The 21,863-nt window shown below is 37.4% G+C and overlaps 1 protein-coding gene across 3 annotated transcripts in view; it reads right to left on the reverse strand.

Moving 5' to 3' along the window:
• The window catches only part of LOC307185291 (UPF0462 protein C4orf33), a 545,785-nt gene that overhangs the window by 308,487 nt on the left and 215,435 nt on the right, over positions 1 to 21,863 (reverse strand). For 2 of the 3 annotated variants that reach the window (XR_013827938.1, XR_013827939.1), the window contains exon 12: positions 21,246 to 21,304. The gene's annotated coding sequence lies outside the window, so the exon portion shown is untranslated. Of the gene's footprint in view, positions 1 to 10,640; positions 10,654 to 21,245; positions 21,305 to 21,863 lie in introns of those variants that run through there. The other variant, XR_013827940.1, reaches the window with a different exon arrangement.

The following is a 21,863-nucleotide window of genomic DNA, read 5'->3' on the forward strand; positions in this document are numbered from 1 at the left end:
AATGACACTTCCTTTAACACAAGAGACAGACGTGTGACTGTTTATATAATGTATGCAAAGGCTGAGTCGGAGAGGAAAGCACTGAGAAGAGGAAGCGTGAGATGCTGAAGCTGCAGTTCTTTGAGCAGAACCATAGGAGAGAACATTTGGACTCTTCTATGTGGGTCTATATAGCAGTCTACTCAAACAGATCAGATAATACCTAAAGGGCAGGTGGCTTATTTGTTCTAAATGCAGCAAGAGGTAATGGCATGCTTAAGTCATTTCTGCAGCAGCCTGTAATTTCACAAGTGTTCAAACCCTTCCTTTGACAGCTGTGCTGTGCGTTCATTATGTTGTCACTGTGAGTTCTATAATGGAGAGAGTGCCTGGTAGGAGAAGAGCTGGGGGGAGCAAGTGTTCAATGGTTTTTATCTCTCCAATTGGTTTAAAGCAATCAAGTAAGGCAAGAATCCTCTTTCCTGAAAATATTCAAATTGCCCATTTCACACACTATTCCATCTTTTATAGAAAGATAAAGTTAATCTGCCATGATTTACTTGAAGTTAGCGATTACAAATATCTACTTTTTGACCAGCCTTATCACATTCTCTGGGAATACATTTAAATAGAGTGGAAGAGAAAATTGAATGGCCCTGTGGAGGGGGAGGTAGAATTTTTAAAAAGAAACACACAACCCATGGAAGTCATGGAATTAGAGTTTAAGAAAAATTGAAAAATAAAAGTAACTTTTCAGATTTGAATTACACATGAAAGGGTTTTTGGGGTTTTTTTTTTCTTCATTTCAGAAAGAAAACATGATAAATACCATACAAGGGAGAAGAGAAAGTGGGGAATTGTAGTTATCTCCCATGAGTTCCTGGCCCTGATTAAAGCAGCCTAAGTAGGTGTGAGTCTGACAGATGCCCATGTCCCTCCCTTTGACTCCATAAGACCCTTTCTTTCTCAATCAGCACTGCTCCCCCATGGAGAACTGAAGATGCGAAGACCACAGAGAACCAAGCAAAGCCTCTTTATTATTCCTCTTTTCAGCCTCAGCTGTGAGTGCCTCCAGCTGGGGATAGGAGTAAAAAGTGGCCATAAAAGTAAGGTTGGGCCTATCTGTATGACACCAACCAATTAGAAAAAGACAGAAAATTCCTTCAAATTCATCAAATGTGGAGCAACTTAATAACAAAAAAGCACACTTGACTTCAGCTTCCTACCCAACAGATGTCAGGACACCAAGTTAAGTTCTTTTATTTCCAATCTGACTAGCTTGTTAAAATAGTTCAATCGATTGACCTAATTTTTTTTCACCTCCACTCAACTGTATGTAGTGTGATTGGTTCGTAACTCCGACTGATTGAAAGGTATCCACAGCCACTGGTTACCCTATTTGAAGCTGACATCTCTTTTTTTCCATGTTTCTTTTTGTTTTGTTTGGCTTTGCTTTGATACCAAGGCAGTCTCATGGTCCTTGACATTTTAAACATTTTAATAAGTGCACTTTCAGCAAGGCCCAGCAGCCTGAAGATTTTAAAGAGCCCGTAGGTCCAGAATCAGCTTATGCCAAGTTTTGCTTGTTTTTTTTAATGCTAACTAATTGCCTTAATTAGTGCTAATTAAAAAAGGTATGACCTCTGACATTAATCTATGCAAACTAATTTGGGGGTTTCTGATAGAACAAATACACAAAATTAAGCTAATTGAAGGAGAGATCCTTTGGAATTAGAACATATTTTCAAAGAAAGCCCATTACCAAATATTTAGTGAGTACTTTTTATATGCTAGGCACTGTGATAGGGCATGGTCTCTACTTTCAGGGATTGTACAGTCAATTAGATACCTGTTCCCCAAGATTTCTGATTCTGTACAATTCTGTACAATTAAGTGACAATTAGATCCTATAATTTGGGAGGAAAAGGGTGATGTATGGTAAGAGAAACTAGAGAGCCAGATATTAGACATAAGCTAACATTTATTAAGTATTTAATAAGTTTCAAACATTCTTCTAAGCACTTTATATCTATGTAGTAGGTGCTATCATTTACACCATCATATAGGTGAGAAAAGTGTAAAAGTTTGGAAATTTGCTAAAAGTCACCAGCTAGTAAGTGGAAATTGCTGGTGTCAAAGGCTGCATGTTTTCACTATTCAGCAGATAATAACAGATACAAAACCTTCAAAGGGAGAAACTTGCATACTGAACAGAATAAAATTTCATTGTATCTGAACACAACAAAGGCCTTAAGGAAAGTTGTCAAGAAAAACCTGACAGAAGTTTCCAAATCGTGGCAGTTATTTCCACTATTCCAATAACTTCCTACCCAACACAAACTCAGAGTCATAAAACTTCAGAAAGAGGTGAGGAAAGGGTGAGGAACTGATGCAGGGATAGAAGACCTGTCTGCAGTCAGGAGGCTGTTAGAAGAGGGAAGACACTAGAACAGTTTACCCTATTTTACATCTATAATCTTTGGACTAGCCTGATGGCATAATTTTGTGATTTTTTTTAAATCTTAGTGGCCATAGAGTGAATCAGAAACAATACATAAATGCATAAAGGCCAATAAGTAGAAACATATTCCTTTGCATTCGTTCATTAAACAAATTTTATTGAGAGCCTAATTTGCCCTTGGTATTCCATTAAATATTGTTGATACAGTAGTGAACAAAACAGACACAGGTCTTTGGGTAGCCAACAAAGAAGCAGGGAAAACACTAAACAAATAACTACATGATAAGCAGGACAGGAGCCATGAAGAGATAGTGTACTTGAAAGCCTGTAATAGGGTGGTCTTAGGGAATCAGGGAAAGTATGTGTTTGAGGAACTAAAAAAAGAGCCTTATAGACTGAATGGCAGAGAGCAAAACTGAGGGTGGTATGACATGAGCCTGGAGGGGCCGGGAAGGACCAGATTGTGCAGGGTCATATAGACCATGTTGAATATTCTGCTTTTTATCCTAAAAGCATAAGAAAGATATAGATATGTTTTCAGGTAAGGATCATAATAAGATATATATCTTTAAAAGATGATCCAAGATGTCTGGATAGAAAAATAAGAATGCTTTTAAGTAGTTCAAGAAAGAGATGATGGTTTAGATTCATACGACAACAATGGAAATGAACAAATGTGATAATATTCAAGAGGTATTTAGAAGGTGAAATTGGCAGGACTTCATTATTTATGGAGGTGTAGGGAGAGGAATGGATATGCAGTACTAAGGACGTACTGAGAATACTGGTGGATCATAGCTGTATTAATAAGATAAGGACTCCTGGGGGAAGAACAGCTTAGGGAGGAAAGAAGGCGTTCTATTTTGTTTTTGTTTTTTCTGGGTTTTTTTGCGGTACGCGGGCCTCTCACTGCCGTGGCCTCACCCGCTGCGGAGCACAGGCTCCGGACACGCAGGCTCAGTGGCCATGGCTCACGGGCCCAGCCGCTCCGCGGCACGTGGGATCCTCCCGGACCGGGGCACGAACCCGTGTCCCCTGCATCGGCAGGCAGACTCTCAACCACTGCGCCACCAGGGAAGCCCAAGGCGGTCTATTTTGGACTCGTATTTAAGGTGCCAACAAAAGAGTTAAGTGAAAAAGGATACATTAATAAGTTTAAGAGTCTGGAGTGCAAAGGAAAAGTCTAGGCTGGAGATATAAATTTTAGAAGTAGCATATAGTGACAGTTAAAGCTATGGAAATCAATGAGCTCACCTAAGGGGACCTTGTAAAGCAAGATGAGAAAAGAATCTCTGCCTTTTTGAAAAAAGTGGTTTCTGCTAAATGCCAAGCCATCCGAATATTTAAAGGAAACTTAAAGGTAGCAAGATGTTTAGGGTTGAGGCCACAAAGTAAAAACAATATTTCTAAGGAAACGAGCAGATATCTACTTCTGGTGATGGTGGAATGAGAAGATGGGGTATTTCCATTCCACAGAAATCAAATACTATAAAGGGAAAAATTATTTAAGCAATTTCAGGGCCCTGGAAAACAACCAAGGGCAAAGACCCACCTCAGAATTGTTTACCCATTGGAAAACTGTTACTCAGCTGTGGGTTGTCTGGCCTTCTTGCCAGTTAACATTTCAATCCCACCCAGCTCAGACTGCGAAAATCTACAGCTTATTTGTCAGAAATGGCAGACAGTTTAGGGCAGGCAAGAGAGCAGCTAAAATCTTAACTGGGAGATTTTGTAAGTCAAAGAGCATTAGAAGTGCTGAGATATAAATTCCCCAAATATCTTTAGATAACTTCTAAGCATGAATGTTGGAGACCTCCAGAGAGCCTAACAGATATTAAAAACCTGAAGAGATTGGTGAATATGTTGTGCCCTTGAATGCATTCCTCAACCCACACACAGCTTGGACATATAAAGGATGTAAAAGAATTGAAAGACGCTATCAAGCAACTTGACCTAATTGACATCTATAGAACACTCCACCCAACAACAGCAGAAAACATATTCTTTTCAAGTGCAATTAGAATATTCATCAGGATAAATCATATGCTGGCAATAAACAAGGCTCAACAATTTAAAAGCACTGAAATCATAGAGTATGTTTTCTGACCAAAATGGAATTTAATTAGAAATCAATCAGAAAAAGAAAACTGGGAAAACTACAAGTGTGTAAAAATTAAGTAACATACTGCTAAATCATTTATGGGTTAAAGGAGAAGTCACAAGGAAATTAGAAACTATTTGAATGAAACAAAATGAAAACACACATATCAAAATTTGTAGGATAAATCTACAGCAGAGCTTAAAGAAAAGTTTACAGCACTAAACACCTATACTAAAAAAGAAGAAAGGCTTCAAAACAGTCATCAAAGCTTCCACATTAAGAAGCTAAAATAAATAAATAAATAAATAAAATCAATTTAAATCCAAATACTGTAACCTAGAAGAAAGGTAATAATAAAGATCAGAAGGGAAATAAGCAAAATAGAAAAAAAATACAAGCAACAGGGAAAAATCAATGAAACTAAAAATTGGATTTTTTTGGATTTTAAAAAATATCAATAAAATGAATAAATATTTAGCTAAACTGAACAAGAACAAAAACAAAGATTCAAGTTAGCAATATCTGGAGTGAGAAAGGCAACATTGCTACTGACTGTATAGAAATCAAAGTAATTATGAAAATTTTATAAATAATCTTGCATGTATAAATCTGATAATGTAAATAAAATAGATTCCTTGAAAGACTAATGTTACTACTGTTAGTAACTAACTAATGTAACTTGTTACTAAATTATATGCTACTAAAAAAAATTCTGAATAGGCCCATCTCAAGTAAAGAAACAGTACTAGTAAATTTTAAAAATCCTTTTTTAAGAAAAGCATCAAGCCTAAATGGCTTCACTCATGAATTTTACCAAACTTTTAAGGAAGAAATAATATCAGTCCAACACAAAATCATTCAAAAAATAGACAAGGAGAAAAAAATTCTATTTTATTAGGCCATTATTACCCTGACAAAGACATCATAGCTAGAGAAAATTACAAGGCAATATCCTTCATTGAAATGGATGCAAATATCCTTAACAAAGTATTAGCAAATTGAATGTGAAAAAATATAATACCCATTCACAGGAAAAATTCTTAGTAAACTAAGAATGGAAGGGAACTTTCTCAATCTAACGGAAAGGATTTATGAAAAAAAAACAAAAACCCGAAGCTAACATCATACTTAACTAGAATGCTTTTAGATTAACATGAGAAGAACAAGGCAAGAACATCTCAGCTCTCCCTACTTTTATTCACTACTAAAGATGTAGCTAATGCCATAAGACAAGAAAAATAAATAAAAGACACAAATTAGAAAAGTAAAACATCATTTTTCTTGGAGACAACATGGTCCTGTATGTCAACAATCCTAAGGGATCTACAAATAAGCTAAAAAATGGATTTATCAAGGTCATCAGATAATAGATCAATATATAAAAATCAATACTGCTAAGATGGCAATTCTCCCCCAAATTGATCTATAGATTAAATGTAATTCCATTAAAAATCCCAATAGGCTTTTGGGAGAAACAGGCACGTAAATTCTAAAATATATATGATAATGCAAAGGATATAGAATAATCAAAACAGTTTTATCAAATAAAAACAAAGTCAGAGGACATACACAACTTGATTACTTAAAACTTACTTAAAACTACAGTAATCAAGAAAGTATGATATTGACATAAGGATAGACATATAGAGTATAGAAATAGACTCACACTTATATGGTCAATTGATATTTTATAGCTAACAAGGTAATTCTCTGGGAAAAGGGTAATCTTTTCAACACAGTTCTGGAGTAACTATATATCTGTATAAAAAACAAACAAACCCGTAACTCATTCCTCACACCATACACAAATATTAACTCGAAATGGATCATAGACCTAAAGAGCTAAAATCATAAAATTTTGGAAGAAAACATAAGAGAAGAAAACATAAGAGAAGACTTTGGAGAAACTGTTGTGACCTTGTATTAGGCAAATACTTCCTAGCTAGCACATAAAAAATACTAACCATAAAAGAAAAAAATTTGACAAATTAGACTTGACCAAAATTAAACACTTTAGTTCATAGGTCTCATTAATAAAATGAAAATACAAGCCATAGATTGGGAGATGTTATTAATAAAATATATATCAGATCTGAAGGACTTGCATTCAGAATATATATAGCTCCTACAATTCAATAGCAAGAAAGCTAATAACAATTTTTAAATGTTGCAAAGATTTAAACAGACACTTTACAAAAGAAAATATATGAATGGCCAGCACATGACAAGTTAAGCATCGCTGATCACTAGGGAAATGCAAATTTAAACTACAGAGATATACCAACACATATCCATTAGAATAAATAAAATTATAAGTGTTGCTGATGCTATGGGCAAACTGGAGCCCTTATACATTGCTGATCGGAATGTAAAGTGGTACAGACACATTTTTTACCAGTTTGGCAGGTTCTTAAAACGTTAAACATGTATCACATGACCCATGATTCCCCTCCTAGGTGTCCACCCAAAAGAAATGCAAACGTATGTCACACAATGACTTCTACATGAATGTATATAGCAACATTTTCAATATAGTCAAAAAAACAGAAATAGCACAGAAGTCCACCAACTAGATAAACAAAATGTGGTATATCCAAACTATAGACAATTACTCAACAATTAAAAAAAAAACGAATGATACATGCAATCAAATGAATGAATTTCAAAATATCATGCTGTGTGAAAGGTGTCAGACACAAATTTGTACATACTACATGATTCCATTTATGTGAAATCACAGAAATGGCAAAATTAGTAGAAAGTAGATTAGTGGTTGCCTGGGGTCAGGTGGATGCGATGAGGAACAAAAGGGAAATTTTGGAATGATACATTTGGTCTTAAACTTGACTGTAGTGGTGTTTTAATGGTAGTGTACATTTATTCAAACTCAACAAAATATATACTTAAAATGGATGAATTTTATTGTATGAAGGTGTTAAAAATTTTAAAAACAAAAAGCAAAAAGGAGAGAGTGGTTAACTGAACTGAAAAATGGTAAGAGACCAAAAACAAAGAGAACAGTTCATTTTCCATTGGAAGTAGTCATAAAGGCCATTTATGACCTTAATAAGGATAGTTTAGTGGTTTGAAGGGTAGCAGAAATCAAAATGGAGTGAGATGAGAAATTCACAGGAAAGGAAGAAATGAAGACAGCCCACTTGATGTGTTAGATCCATCCTTGCTAGCCAAGCAGGTAAGAAGAAATGGCATTTTCTTTACCCAAGGTCTACGTCAGTAGACTGTTCAGTCTTCATGCATAGGTATTTTGCACTGCTTCCAAGTGACCTCACCTATCTTATATCTTGGTAGGAGTGCTGCCCAGTGCATCCCATTTGCCTTCATACCCCCTGCAATGGTCTCTCCATGAGCATTTCTCCCCATGTTGGGGAGATAGAACTAGAGGAGTCCCAGGATACCTATTTGTTGAAGGTTAAAAGCATGCACACTTAAATGCTATATTAAGCAAAACAGAATACCCAAACTGGGTTAATGAGGAGTAGATACTTCTATTAGAGTGGTTCTTAATAAATCTATCCTTCTCAATGAAGTTTTCTTGGCCACTTGGCCTGAAAATGAAATCTGTATTCATGTAACATTCATTGCCCATAATATACATCCTGCAATTAATCTTCTTCTGCCTTCTGACATTTCTTGGAATTTTGGAATGGGGAATGTTGGAAAAAGGGAAAGTGAAACAAATAATAAAGCTCAGGGCCATGGACAACATGATAGGCCTATAGAGAAATTTGGCAATTGAAAAATTCCTTTCAGCAGAAACAGGAATCCTTTCAGGAATAGGAAACCTAATGTTTAAGCTCCATGTAATTCTCTTTACCATTCCAAACTCAGAAAGTTTCTATACACACACACATACACACAATGCCTTCCAAGAATGGTATTAGGGAAAGAGCAAGGAAAAAGCCCTGGGCTCCGTGGATGGATCAGCTCAGAGCCAACAGAACTACTGCAGGAAATGACATGAATGGAATTGAGAGTCCTCAGGAACATATGACCCACTGAATTCACAGAAATATTGGTAGAGCCTTCAACTATCCCTTCCACATTATGAGGGTTAGAGTGTTTAAGCCAATTTTATTTGTCTCAAAGGATAAAGTGATCTCAACAAGAACCTTCCTAAAAAAAAGAAGGAAGCAAGGGAAGAGAAAGAAGCCCAGTTAGGAGGGCTGATGAAGAACAGAATTCTAGGCAAGAAAGGTGGTCAGCAGAGAGGCATGTGAAATAAGCCAGGCCTATATGAAAACCAAGAAGCCCACAGACAAGAAGCAAATTCACATTCCAAGTACAGAGTTGTAATATAGTAATTTGAATATAACATCTGATATTAAATCAGCTTGGAATTGAATTCCAGCTTTCATACTAGTAGTGTTGCTTCAGTTTACTATCTGAAAAATGGGAATAATAACACATATATATCGCATGTTTGCTTTAAGGATGAAATAACAAATGTAAAAGCACGTAGAGTTGTTCTTGGCATACGGTAAGCAATCAATGCATGTTACTGTTATTATTACTATTGTCCTTGCTGCTGCTGTTACAGAAGGCAAGCACAACGTCTAGGGTTTTCGGCTAGAGAAGGAGAAGTAGCAGAAAATCTCTTCAGTGTGCCTAAGCATCACCAGGAATTCTTTTTTAAAAGACAGATGCCTGGACTTCAGCCCCCTAGAATCTGGGTAAGACACTGGGGTCTGCATCTTTGTTAGTCTGCAGATGATTCTGGTACAGGTGGTCCATTAAGAAATAGGACTCTAGAGGGAAGCCCTCTGAGAGATTTATTTTTCTTGGAAGGGTGAGCAATTATTTAACATCATTAAGGGACACCCAAAGGTGACACCTAGGATATCAGGCCACAGGATCCAGTTGGGAGGATGTTCCAACTATAGCCTGAGAAAAATTAAGCAACGATGTTTGATAAGGCCGGAGATAAATAAGGGCATAAAGCCATATGTAAACATGAAAATGACTCTTCCACAATAAGAAACCAAGAGCCAGCCAGTAAACATGAGGCCAGAGTAGGATCAGTCACAACAAAGAGAAAAACTAGGGATGAGGAGAGAATCCCGGGATGGCAGCAAAGAAGCAGGTTCGGTGTAGGAGGGTCAGAAACAAAGGGATGAGTGGCCTGGGAATGGATAGGGAGGTAGATTAATTAGACAGAGAGATAAAATTATAGTAGTCCATAATGCTAGTCTCAATTAGGAAATGTTTTTCAAATAATCCTAAAGATCCCCTTTTCCACATAAGGAACCAAGGCTCAAAAGGGCTAACTTGCTCACCCACATAAACAACCAGTAGAGGAACCCATTAATAATTCCAGCTCCTCTGGCTGGAATGCAGGACACTGTCCAGTCCACCACATGCTGGTGACGGAATGCAGTATGAGATAGGAAGAGAAGCAGAGAGGAAAGGGAACGTTCACCTTTCACTCAGGGAACAAACCTCTCTGTGGCCAGAACCTCTTTTATCATTGGAAAACCCCATTGGGATTGTATGTAAAAATGTCCAAGATCCACTGGGTGTTTTAAAAGCCATCAGGGGACTTCCCTGGTGGTGCAGTGGTTAAGAATCCGCCTTCCAATGCAGGGGACATGGCTTTGATCCCTGGGCCTGGAAGATCTCACATGCCGCGGAGCAACTAAACCCGTGTGCCACAACTACTGAGCCTGCGCTCTAGAGCCCGCAAGTCACAACTACTGAGCCCATGTGCCACAACTACTGAAGCCCGCATCCCTAGAGCCCATGCTCCGCAACAAGAGAAGCCACCACAATGAGAAGCCTGCGCACCGCAACGAAGAGTAGCCCCCACTCGCCTCAACTAGAGAAAGCCTGCAAGCAGCAACGAAGACCCAACGCAGCTGAAAATAAATAAATAAATTTATAATAAATAAATAAAAGCCATCAGAATTTTGGGTGAAAATGGAAACTCATGGTACCTTTTAGGAGTTGGCTTCAGAGACCGCTCAGGTACAGCGTTAGTGCTGCTTCCTGCTGATGTAGCATTCTGCACCTCACTAAGGCGCTTGATCTACCTACCTTTTAAGACTGTACTCCGTAATCATCCCACGGGCCAGCAGGATGTTTCCTCTTTTCAGTCCTACAATAATAACCCTACAGTGTTAGCGGATAAGTTTAAGCCACTTGAGATGCCCCACTTAGCAAGCAAGAACAAACTGGATAAGTATGATTTAGAACAAGAGTCTTAATTATAGTATTGTGTACCTGAGGTAATTATTCACAAGATGTAGTGGTGCTTGAGACTATTATTTGTGAGCAACACAATTAATGCAATTTGGCCTGGCCCACAAGTGAAGTCAATTACCTGGCAATCACAAATGTCTCTTCATAGCTTCAAGCTGATTGTTCCAAAAAGAGAATCGTGCCAGATAGATAGATAGACTTATTTATTTATTTATTTATGTATATAAATCTTTTCTGCATTTGCCCATCCCTCTGGTAGAAAATCACTCTCTATTCAAGTCCCAGAGATATCAAAATCTGTATTCTAAAGTTTTCCTGTCAGAACATTTTTCTAAAGTGTTTCTATAAAGTTTCATAGAGATCTGAAATAAACTTAAGTGACCAAGCTAAACCAATCACTCTATGCCACTCTGTATTGAGTGGTGTTGGAAAGTGAACAGAAAGCCTACACTCACATTGTACTGGTGACAGGTCTTCAAGAAATCAGGAGCCCGGTATCATAAGATGTATTGGGTTGGCCAAAAAGTTCGTTCAGTTTCATAAGATGGATCTAGTAGCATTTAGTCGTCTTTAACTGCATTGGAAACAATTTGGTTAGATTGTATTGTGGAGGTGAGGGGGAAGATGGCGGAAGAGTAAGACGCGGACATCACCTTCCTCCCCACACATACACCAGAAATACATCTACACGTGGAACAACTCCTACAGAACACCCACTGAACGCTGGCAGAAGACCTCAGACTTCCCAAAAGGAAAGAAACTCCCCACATACCTGGGTAGAGCAAAAGAAAAAACTGAGACAAAAGAATAGGGACGGTACCTGCATCAGTGGGAGGGAGCTGTGAAGGAGGAAAGATTTCCATACACTAGAAGCCCCTTCACGGGCGGAGACTGCGGGTGGTGGAGGGGGGAGCTTCGAAGCCGCGGAGGAGAGCACAGCAACAGGGGTGCGGAGAGCAAAGCGGAAAGATTCCCGCACAGAGGATCAGGGCCGACCGGCACTCACCAACCCGAGAGGCTTGTCTGCTCACCCGCGGGGCGGGCGGGGCTGGGAGCTGAGGCTCGGGCTTCAGTCGGAGCACAGGGAGAGGACTGGCGGTGTGAACACAGCCTGAAGTGCACCACAGCTAGCCGGGAGGGAGTCCGGAGAAAAGTCTGGAGCTGCCGAAGACGCAAGAAACTTTTTCTTGCCTCTTTGTTTCCTGGTGCGCGAGGAGAGGGGATTAAGAGCGCTGCTTAAAGGAGCTCCAGAAACGGGCGCGAGCCGCGGCTAAAAGCACGAACCCCAGAGACGGGCGCGAGCCGCGGCTAAAAGCACGGATCCCAGGGACGGGCCCGAGACGCTAAGGGTGCTGCTGCCGCCACCAAGAAGCCTGTGTTCGAGAACAGGTTACTATCCACAACCCCCTCCCGGGAGCCTGTGCAGCCCGCCACTGCCAGGGTCCCGGGATCCAGGGACAACTTCCCCGGGAGAACGCGTGGCGCGCCTCCGCCTGGTGCAACGTCACGCTGGCCTCTGCCGCCGCAGGCTCGCCCCGCACTCCGTGCCCCTCCCTCCCCCCGGCCTGAGTGAGCCAGAGCCCCTGAATCAGATGCTCCTTTAACCCTGTCCTGTCTGAGCGAAGAACAGATGCCCTCAGGCGACCTACACTCAGAGGCGGGGCCAAATCCAAAGCTGAGCCCCGGGAGCTGTGAGAACAAAGAAGAGAAAGGGAAATCTCTCCCAGCAGCCTCAGAAGCAGCAGATTAAAGCTCCACAATCAACTGGATGTACCCTGCATCTGTGGAATACCTGAATAGACAAAGAATCATCCCAAATTGAGGAGGTGGACTCTGAGAGGAAGATTTATGCTTTTTTCCCCTTTTCCTCTTTTTGTGAGTGTGTAGTGAGATTTTGTCTGTATAGCTTTGCTTTCACCATCTGTCCTAGGGTTCTGTCCGTCCTTTTTTCTTTTTTACTTTTGAAAAAAAAATTTCTTAATAATTATTTTTATTTTAATAACTTTATTTTATCTTTATTTTATTTCTTTCTTTCTACTTTTTCTCCCTTTTATTCTGAGCCATGTGGATGAAAGGCTCTTGGTGCTGCAGCCAGGAGTCAGTGCTGTGCCTCTGAGGTGGGAGAGCCAACTTCAGGACACTGGTCCACAAGAGACCTCCCAGCTCCACGTAATATCAAATGGCAAAAATCTCCCAGAGATCTCCATCTCAACACCAACACCCAGCTTCACTCAACGACCAGCAAGCTACAGTGCTGGACACCCTATTCCAAACAACTAGCAAAACAGGAACACAACCCCACCCATTGGCAGAGAGGCTGCCTAAAATCATAATAAGGCCACAGAAAGACAAGATCCAGCCTCATCCACCAGAACACAGGCACTAGTCCCCTCCACCAGGAAGCCCACACAACCCACTGAACCAACTTTAGCCACTGGGGACAGACACCAAAAACGATGGGAACTACGAACCTGTAGCCTGCAAAAAGGAGACCCCAAACACGGTAAGATAAGCAAAATGAGAAGACAGAACAACACACAGCAGATGAAGGAGCAACATAAAAACCCACCAGACCTAACAAATGAAGAGGAAATAGGCAGTCTACCTGAAAAAGAATTCAGAATAAAGATAGTAAAGATGATCCAAAATCTTGGAAATAGAATAGAGAAAGTCCAAGAAACATTTAACAAGGACCTAGAAGAACTAAAGAGGAAACAAGCAACGACGAACAACACAATAAATGAAATTTAAAATACTCTAGATGGGATCAATAGCAGAATAATTGAGGCAGAAGAACGGATAAGTGACCAGGAAGATAAAATAGTGGAAATAACTACTGCAGAGCAGAATAAAGAAAAAACAATGAAAAGAACTGAGGACAGTCTCCGAGACCTCTGGGACAACATTAAATGCACCAACATTCGAATTATAGGGGTCCCAGAAGAAGAAGAAAAATAGAAAGGGACTGAGAAAATATTTGAAGAGATTATAGTTGAAAACTTCCCTAATATGGGAAAGGAAATAGTCAAGTCCAGGAAGCACAGAGAGTCCCATACAGGATAAATCCAAGGAGAAACATGCCAAGACACATATTAATCAAACTATCAAAAATTAAATGCAAAGAAAACATATTAAAAGCAGCAAGGGAAAAATAACACACAAGGGAATCCCCATAAGGTTAACAGCTGATCTTTCAGCAGAAACTCTGCAAGCCAGAAAGGAGTGGCAGGACATATTTAAAGTGATGAAGGAGAAAAACCTACAACCAAGATTACTCTGCCCAGCAAGGATCTCATTCAGATTTTTTTTTCTTTTTCCTCTCATTCAGATTTGATGGAGAAATTAAAACCTTTACAGACAAGGAAAAGCTGAGAGAGTTCAGCGCCACCTAACCAGCTTTACAACAAATGCTAAAGGAACTTCTCTAGGCAAGAAACACAAGAGAAGGAAAAGACCTACAATAACAAACCCAAAACAATTAAGGTTGTATTGTGACAGCTGTCATATCTGTATGCATTTTAAAAATCTTATCAAAACTGGTGAATTTTTGTGTAGTAGCCATTTTAATATTGAAGATGGAAGACAAGCAACATTTTCAGCATACTATGCTTTATTATTTCAAGAAAGGTAAAAACGCAAGTGAAATGCAAAAAAAAAAAAAAAAACAAAAACGATTTGTGCAGTGTATTTAGAAGGTGCTATGACTGATCAAATGTGTCAAAAGTGAATTGCAAAGTTTCATGCTGGAGGTTTCTCACTGGACGTCGCTCCATGGTCGGGTCAACCAGTTGAAGTTGATAGTGATCAAATTGAGACATTAATTGAGAACAATCAATGTTATAGCACTCGGGAGAAACATGACATATTCAAAATAACCAAATCAAGTGTTGAAAATCATTTGCACCAGCTTGGTTATGCTCATCGCTTTGATGTTTGGGTTCCACATAAGTGAAAAAAACCTTGACTGTATTTCCGCATGCAGTTCTCTACTTAAACGTAATGAAAACTTTCCATTTTTAAAACAAATTGTGACTGGCAGTGAAAAGTGGATACTATATAATAATGTGGAACAGAAGAGATCATGGGGCAAGCAAAACGAACTACCAACAACACCACCAAAGGCCGGTCTTCATCCAAAGAAGGTGATGTGTATATGGTGGGATTGGAAGGGAGTCCTCTATTATGAGCTCCTTCCAGAAAACTAAATGATTAATTCCAATAAGTACTGCTCCCAATTAGACCAACTGAAAGCAGCACTCAATGAAAAGCATCTGGAAGTAGTCAACAGAAAATGCATAATCTTCCATCAGGATAACACAAGACTGCATGTTTCTTTGATGACCAGGCAAAAACTGTTACAGCTTGGCTAGGGAGTTCTGATTCATCCGCCGTATTCACCAGACATTGCACCTTCAGATTTCCATTTATTTCGGTCTTTGCAAAATTCTCCTAATAGAAAAAATTTCAATTCCCTGGAAGACTGTAAAAGGCACCTGGAACAATTCTTTGCTCAAAAAGATAAAAAGTTTTGGGAAGATGGAATTATGAAGTTGCCAGAAAAATGGCAGAAAGTACTGGAACAAAAGGGTGAATACGTTGCTCAATAAAGTTCTTGGTGAAAATGAAAAATGTGTCTTTTATTTTTACTTAAAAACCAAAGGAACTTTTTGGGCCAACCCAACACATTAATTTTTCATTTAAATAACAAGATGAAGAACATGATTAGAATAGATTTGGTTATCTCAGTCATTTAAAACCAACATCTAGTTGTGTCTACATAAGGAACCAATGCTGACCAAAATGTCTGTCTTCCTTCTGAACTGTGATAATTTGGTCGGCTTAGTTCTAATGGCAGATAATTAAACTAAGGAAATTACTCCTCAACATGGTAGTTGCAATGTAACATCACTAACAAAATATTCAAATTTCAGCTCCTCCAAAAGAATTTTTATAAAGTATCTTATTTCTCTCAATTATAAGATACATAACACTACATCAAAGGGGGCATGAAGATCCAGGCCTATAAGTGACTTGGCATAAATTCCCCAAACCAAGCAGAAAACAACAATAATACTGCCTATATGCATTTGGCATTTACTCTGTATCAACCACTCTGCTAAGCATTATTCATCTAATATTTCACTTAATCCTCCAAACAACCTAATGAGGGTAAGATTGTTATTATCTACATTTTCTCATGGTGAAGCTAAGCCTGGCCACTAATCCAAGTTCACCTAACCCGTAGTGGTTGAACGTTGATTCTAGCCAGGTCTATCTGTCTCTGGCTGTGAATACCGATTCATGATGCCCGTGGAACAGGTCGTACATAGTATCCCAAGCTTGGTACCTTAGAGACCTTCTGGTCCAATGCCTCTTTATATAGGGAAGGACACAGGGGCCGAGAGAGAGCCTGCATTATTATTAGACGAATCTGAAACTCAGGGCAATTTGTTTCCTCCTTTGCTCCCTAAATGATAAAAGATCATTTCAAGTTTCTTCTCCCTGTTATTCTCTAACGAAAGTTTAGATTTTCCAAAAAAAATACTTTACTTTCTTAATTAAATCAACTGTTTCTCATTCCTATTATCCCTGAAGTAGACGGTTTAATAATTAGAGTATTTATTCACCATAAGTTTAGTGTGAAATTGTTACTCTGTTCTACCTTGCGAGGCTTCATAGTTCATTTTTCTTGGGCTTCAGATCATATACCACATCCAGAAACCATGCTTGTGAGCAAAGTACCTTAATAAAGCAAATCAGCATTCTCTGAGCACGATCAGGCTCACCTGCTTAGCAGGGGCTTAATCACATAAGAGAGAAAATCACCAAGTATCTAACAGTACTATTTTGAGGACTGATGAATGAGTCAAAATAAAAATTATTCTATTATTTAAGGTCAAGCGAATCATTTGGCACATATTTATTACTCAACCTACAAATTGTCTACATTTTTCATCTACTAATCATTCTAAAAAAAATCTGCTTTTAAAAATGTTAAGGCATATTTTTCTAGTTAAAGGAAACACGAAAATTATGGTCTTTAAAGAAATTAGTTATCACTTTCGAACATACCATAGGCTACATATTTTGATGACTTTGGTAACTATAATAAAATTAAATCTTGGGTAAATAACACATTTTTCAATGCATTGATGGTTTATGATAAAAAATAAAATCTAACAACAGAAAAAAAAACATTGAGCTGAACAGAAATGGTGAGCTATAAGCAATCTGAAAGCCAAGTTACCCAAGAATATAAATTCTTATGTGTCACTGACATCAGGAAACTGAGGTTTGGGGCCCCTTGCTTGAGAGGGGAGCTAACCCTGAAACTCCTGCATTGAGTCAAGAACCTGGAAGGGGATTAAGGATGTCTCAGGAAGCTGGGCTTGGGGCCATTGTTAGGAGAAGCAAGATAACCTGACGCCCACAGTAAATGAAGAACTTTGAAGTGGATTAAAGCTGTCTCTGACAGGGCCAGGACTAGAGTGAGGCAAGAGAGGCACTTAGGGTGCAAATTTAAGGAGGCACTCTTGCAGGACTCTGAGAGTGAGTGCCTCCTTAAATTTTGCACCCTAGACAACCTCACTTGCCTCACCCTAGTCCAGGCACCTGTCTTAGGTTGATATCACACCTCTGGCTCTGCTAGAAGCAAATACATATCTTCTGTGAATGAAGGAATTCCCAGCTAAGGCCCTCAAAATTCATGCAGATGAAGTTCAGCCAAATATGAGTTCACACATGCCACTAAACCCACAAGGTAACAAGTACTATGATTTAGAATCAGCAGAAACAACAAAAAATTTTCCTGGGCAAAAAAGGACTTCAGATATCGGAATAGCTGATAACGAATATAAACTATTGAAAGATATAAAAGGTGGAATGAAAGTGCATAAGTAATCAAAATAAGTATAACAATACAGATCAATGGAATAGAAAAGACAGTCCAAAAATAAACCTTACATTTATGATCCACTGATTTTCAGTAAAGGTACCAAGTGATAAAAAGAATAAACTATTCAACAAATGGTGCTGAAATATTTTAATATGCATATAAAAAAAGAATTTAATATACAAATATTAACTAAAAACAGATTAAACACCTACATGAAAGAGCTAAAATTATAAAACTTCTTTAAGTTTCTAGAGGAATTTTTTTCCTTGGGTTAGAAAAAGATTTCTTAGATATTATATTAAAATAATTATCTATATAAGAAAATGTTGATAACTTAGGCTTTATCAAGATTAGAAGTTTTTGCTCTTCAAAAGGAACTATTAAGAAAAAGAAAAAAAGCCCACATATTATGAGAAAATATGGGCAAATCATATATCTGATTAAAAAAAACTTATACCTGGAAGATAAAAAAATTCTTATTACACAGTAATAAAAAGGCAAACAACCCAATTTTTAAGATTGGGAAAAAGTAATTAAATAGACAATTCACAAAAGAAAATATGTGAATAATGAATAAGAACATGAAAAGATGCTCAGTATAATTAGTCATTAAGGAAATGCAAATTTAAACCACAATGAGATAACACTGCATATCCACTAGAATAGCTAAAAAGAAAAGACTGACAATACCAAATGTTGCAAGGATGCAGAACAACTGAAACCTTTATATACTGACAATGAGAAGGTAAAATAATACAACCACTTTGGGATATTGTTTGGCAGTATCATAAAAAGTTAAATGTAAACTTGCTATATAACCCAAGAATTCCACACCTAGCTATCTACTGAAGAGAAAGGAAAACATATACCCACACAAAGGCTTATATGTGACTATTCACAAAAGCCTTATTAATAATATAAAAAACTGGGAACAACCCAACTGTCCATCAAATGATGAATGGATTTTTTAAAATATGGCATATCCCAACGATGGACTATTATTCAGCAATAAAAAGCAGCTATTGATGTACACAACAAGATAGGTGAACTTCAAAAACATCATGCTACACTAAAGAAGCCAGATACAAAAAACTATACATTGCATGATTTCACTTTTAAGAAATTTCTAGGAAGGGCAAAATTATAGAGACAAAGTAGGACAGTGGTTTCCTGGAGCTAGGAGTCAGAGTGAGGACTGGTTCCAGATGGGCATGAAGGAACTTTTTGAGTGGATGAATATGTTCCAAAACTGGATTTTGGTGATTACTGTACAACAGGATACATTTCCTAAAAATTATCAAACTGAACATTCATACTGGGTGAACTTTACAGTATGTAAATCATACCTCAATAAAGCCGTTTTTAAAAATGAAAAATCAACAATGACCAAACGGTTTTCAAAAAGAACAAATTTTGTATAAATTATACAAAAAATATAATAGCCAAATTTAAAAGTTCTACAGATGGAATGTAGACTATGGATTAAATCAAAGTATTATACCCAGTCTCCTAAACTGGATAATTATACTGTGGTCATGAAAGAGAATACTTTTGTTCCTAGGAAAGTTACACGAATGTATTAAGAATTATATAGGCATGAAACATGCAGCCTTTCTTCAAATGGTTCAGAAAAAATAAACTGTATGTATGTACACATGTGTGGTAGGAAGGGGCAGTAATAAATGATAAGGCAAATGTTCTCTGTGCCATTGTTGCCACTTTTTTGAAAGTTAAGTTTATTTCAACATAGAAAGTTAATCATTTGAAAAGACAGTTAAAATAGACAAACTTAAGTGACATGATTGAAAAAAACAGAGACACAAATAAACAACATTAGAAATGAAAAGGAGGGACTTCCTTGGTGGCACAGTGGTTAAGAATTGGCCTGCCAATGCAGGGGACACAGGTTCGAGCCCTGGTCAGGGAAGATCCCACATGCTGTGGAGCAACTAAGCCCATGCATCACAAATACTGAGCCCACACACCACAACTACTGAAGCACGTGCTCCACAACAAGAGAAGCCACGTCAATAGGAAGCCCACGCACTGCAATGAAGAGTAGTCCCCACTCGCCACAACCAGAGAAAAGCTCACACTTAGCAGCAAAGACACACGCAGCCAAAAATAAAATAAATAAATTTATCAAAAAAAAAAAATGAAGAGGAGGATTTACCACAGACATATAAAATGAAAAAGACAACCAAGAACACAATAAAAAATTTAGGCCAATAAATTTGGAAACTTACACAAAATGACTAAATTCCAAGAAAATATAACTTACCAAAAAATGACTCAAGAATAAATAAAAATTCTTAACCATTCCATAATTATAAAGAAATTGAATCAGAAGTTAAATTTTTTCATACAAATAAACTGTCAAGCCCAGACAGTTTAATGAATTTTATTGAATTTTCAAGGAAAAAAATATTCTAAAATTTTATGAATTGTTCCAGAAAATAGAAAAAGAGGTAACACTTAGATAACTAATTTGTAAGGCTAGTATAAGCCTAATACCAAAACTAGACAAAGATAGAAAGAGAAAAATTTTAGTCCAATCTCACAAATGAATACAGATGAAAAAAGTCACTAAACAGAATACTGGGAAAGTGAAATACCATGGCATTTAAAAAACAGTACATCAAGACCAAATTAGTCCTTTTCTAGGAATGGGAAGAAAGTTTAACATTATGAAAGCCATAAATGTAAAATACCACATTTATTTATTAAAAGATAAAACATTATTGTCATTTCAACAGATATAGAAAATGATTTGCTAAAATTCAAACCTGTTCATAATTTTTTGAAAATATACTGTTAGAAACTTGGAGTAAAAATGAACCTGAATGAATTAACATGGACTTGAGCAAAAATCAGTCTAAAAAAAGAAAAATCAGTCTAAAGGGAGAAACATTAGAAAGATTTCTTTTTAAAGTAAATACGAGGATTATCATTTCACAATGTGTATGTATATCAGATCATCACATTGCACACTTCAATATACACAATTTTGTTAATGATACTTCTAAGCTTGAGAAAAAATAAAATGAAATAAAATACATCATAAAGTAAGTAAAGTATGAGGCAAATTATCCACTGTTACTGCTTTATTCAATATTACGTTAATATATATATGCTTACGTATACTATATACTATACTATATATTATAGTTTGAAACAAACTGTCAAAAGGAAGAAACATAGACAAGTGTAAACAAGATAATGTAGTAACAAGATGCATAAAACCATATACTGTATCATACCATTTTTGTAAAGTTCAAAGACATGAAAAAATAATCAATATAATTTCTAGGGATACATCATCTTTAAAGCAAGGATATCATAAACACCAACACAGAGTAATGTTTTCCTCTGTATGGAAGGCAGGAGGAAGAGCTTGGGAGGAGGCCTCAGAGAGCTTCAGCAGTATCCAGCTCAAGCTTGGGGGAGTAGGCTAGTTTTCTTTTGTTAATTTGCTTACATAGTTTATACATATATTGCATGTATTCTTTTGCATATATCAAATATGAAAATGTTCTGTTAAAAAATCAAGGGGGGGACAAGAAAAATGCTAAAATCAAAAGAGGTTTACTTACTGTTTTCTTGATTTTAACAAGAATTCATTTTTATCAGGTTTTCATGGCAGTTTGTTTTCCTAGAAAAAACACAAGATTTCTAGTGGGCAGGAGTTTATGTTCCTTTAACCTATTCATTTGCAGGAAAACAACAAGGACGTGGATTTTGAGGATCAGTAAGATGCAACTCTAATGTAAATCTAGAGCAAGTTCTGTTGGCTGAAATGAACTCTGATATTCTAGGGAGCTTGGAGGAGAATCAATAAAACTAAACTAAACTTTTATCTGTGCAAATAAGGTAATTTATATGAAAACACTGTACAAGCATGAGCAAATGCCCAACTGTAAGGGCCTGGACCAAAACAAAATTAGGTTCAAATATTGGCTTTAACTTATTTAACTTCTCTGAACCACAGACTCTTCATCTATAAAATGAATATAATAATATTTCCTTAAACACTGTGCCAACCTATGGCGATAAAATATCCATAAAGACACAGGAACCATAAACTTTGTTCCTGCATAATTTTCAATGTAAATTACCATCATCCTCAAACTCATAATAGATACTATATTTCATTTCTTTATTGAAACCAGTGAAATTTTAACAGCTTTCTTAAAGTGTTGAATTCAAGCAGT

This window comes from Stenella coeruleoalba (assembly GCF_951394435.1).
Source record: "Stenella coeruleoalba genome assembly, chromosome: 4".
Classification (NCBI taxonomy): Eukaryota; Metazoa; Chordata; class Mammalia; order Artiodactyla; family Delphinidae; genus Stenella; species Stenella coeruleoalba.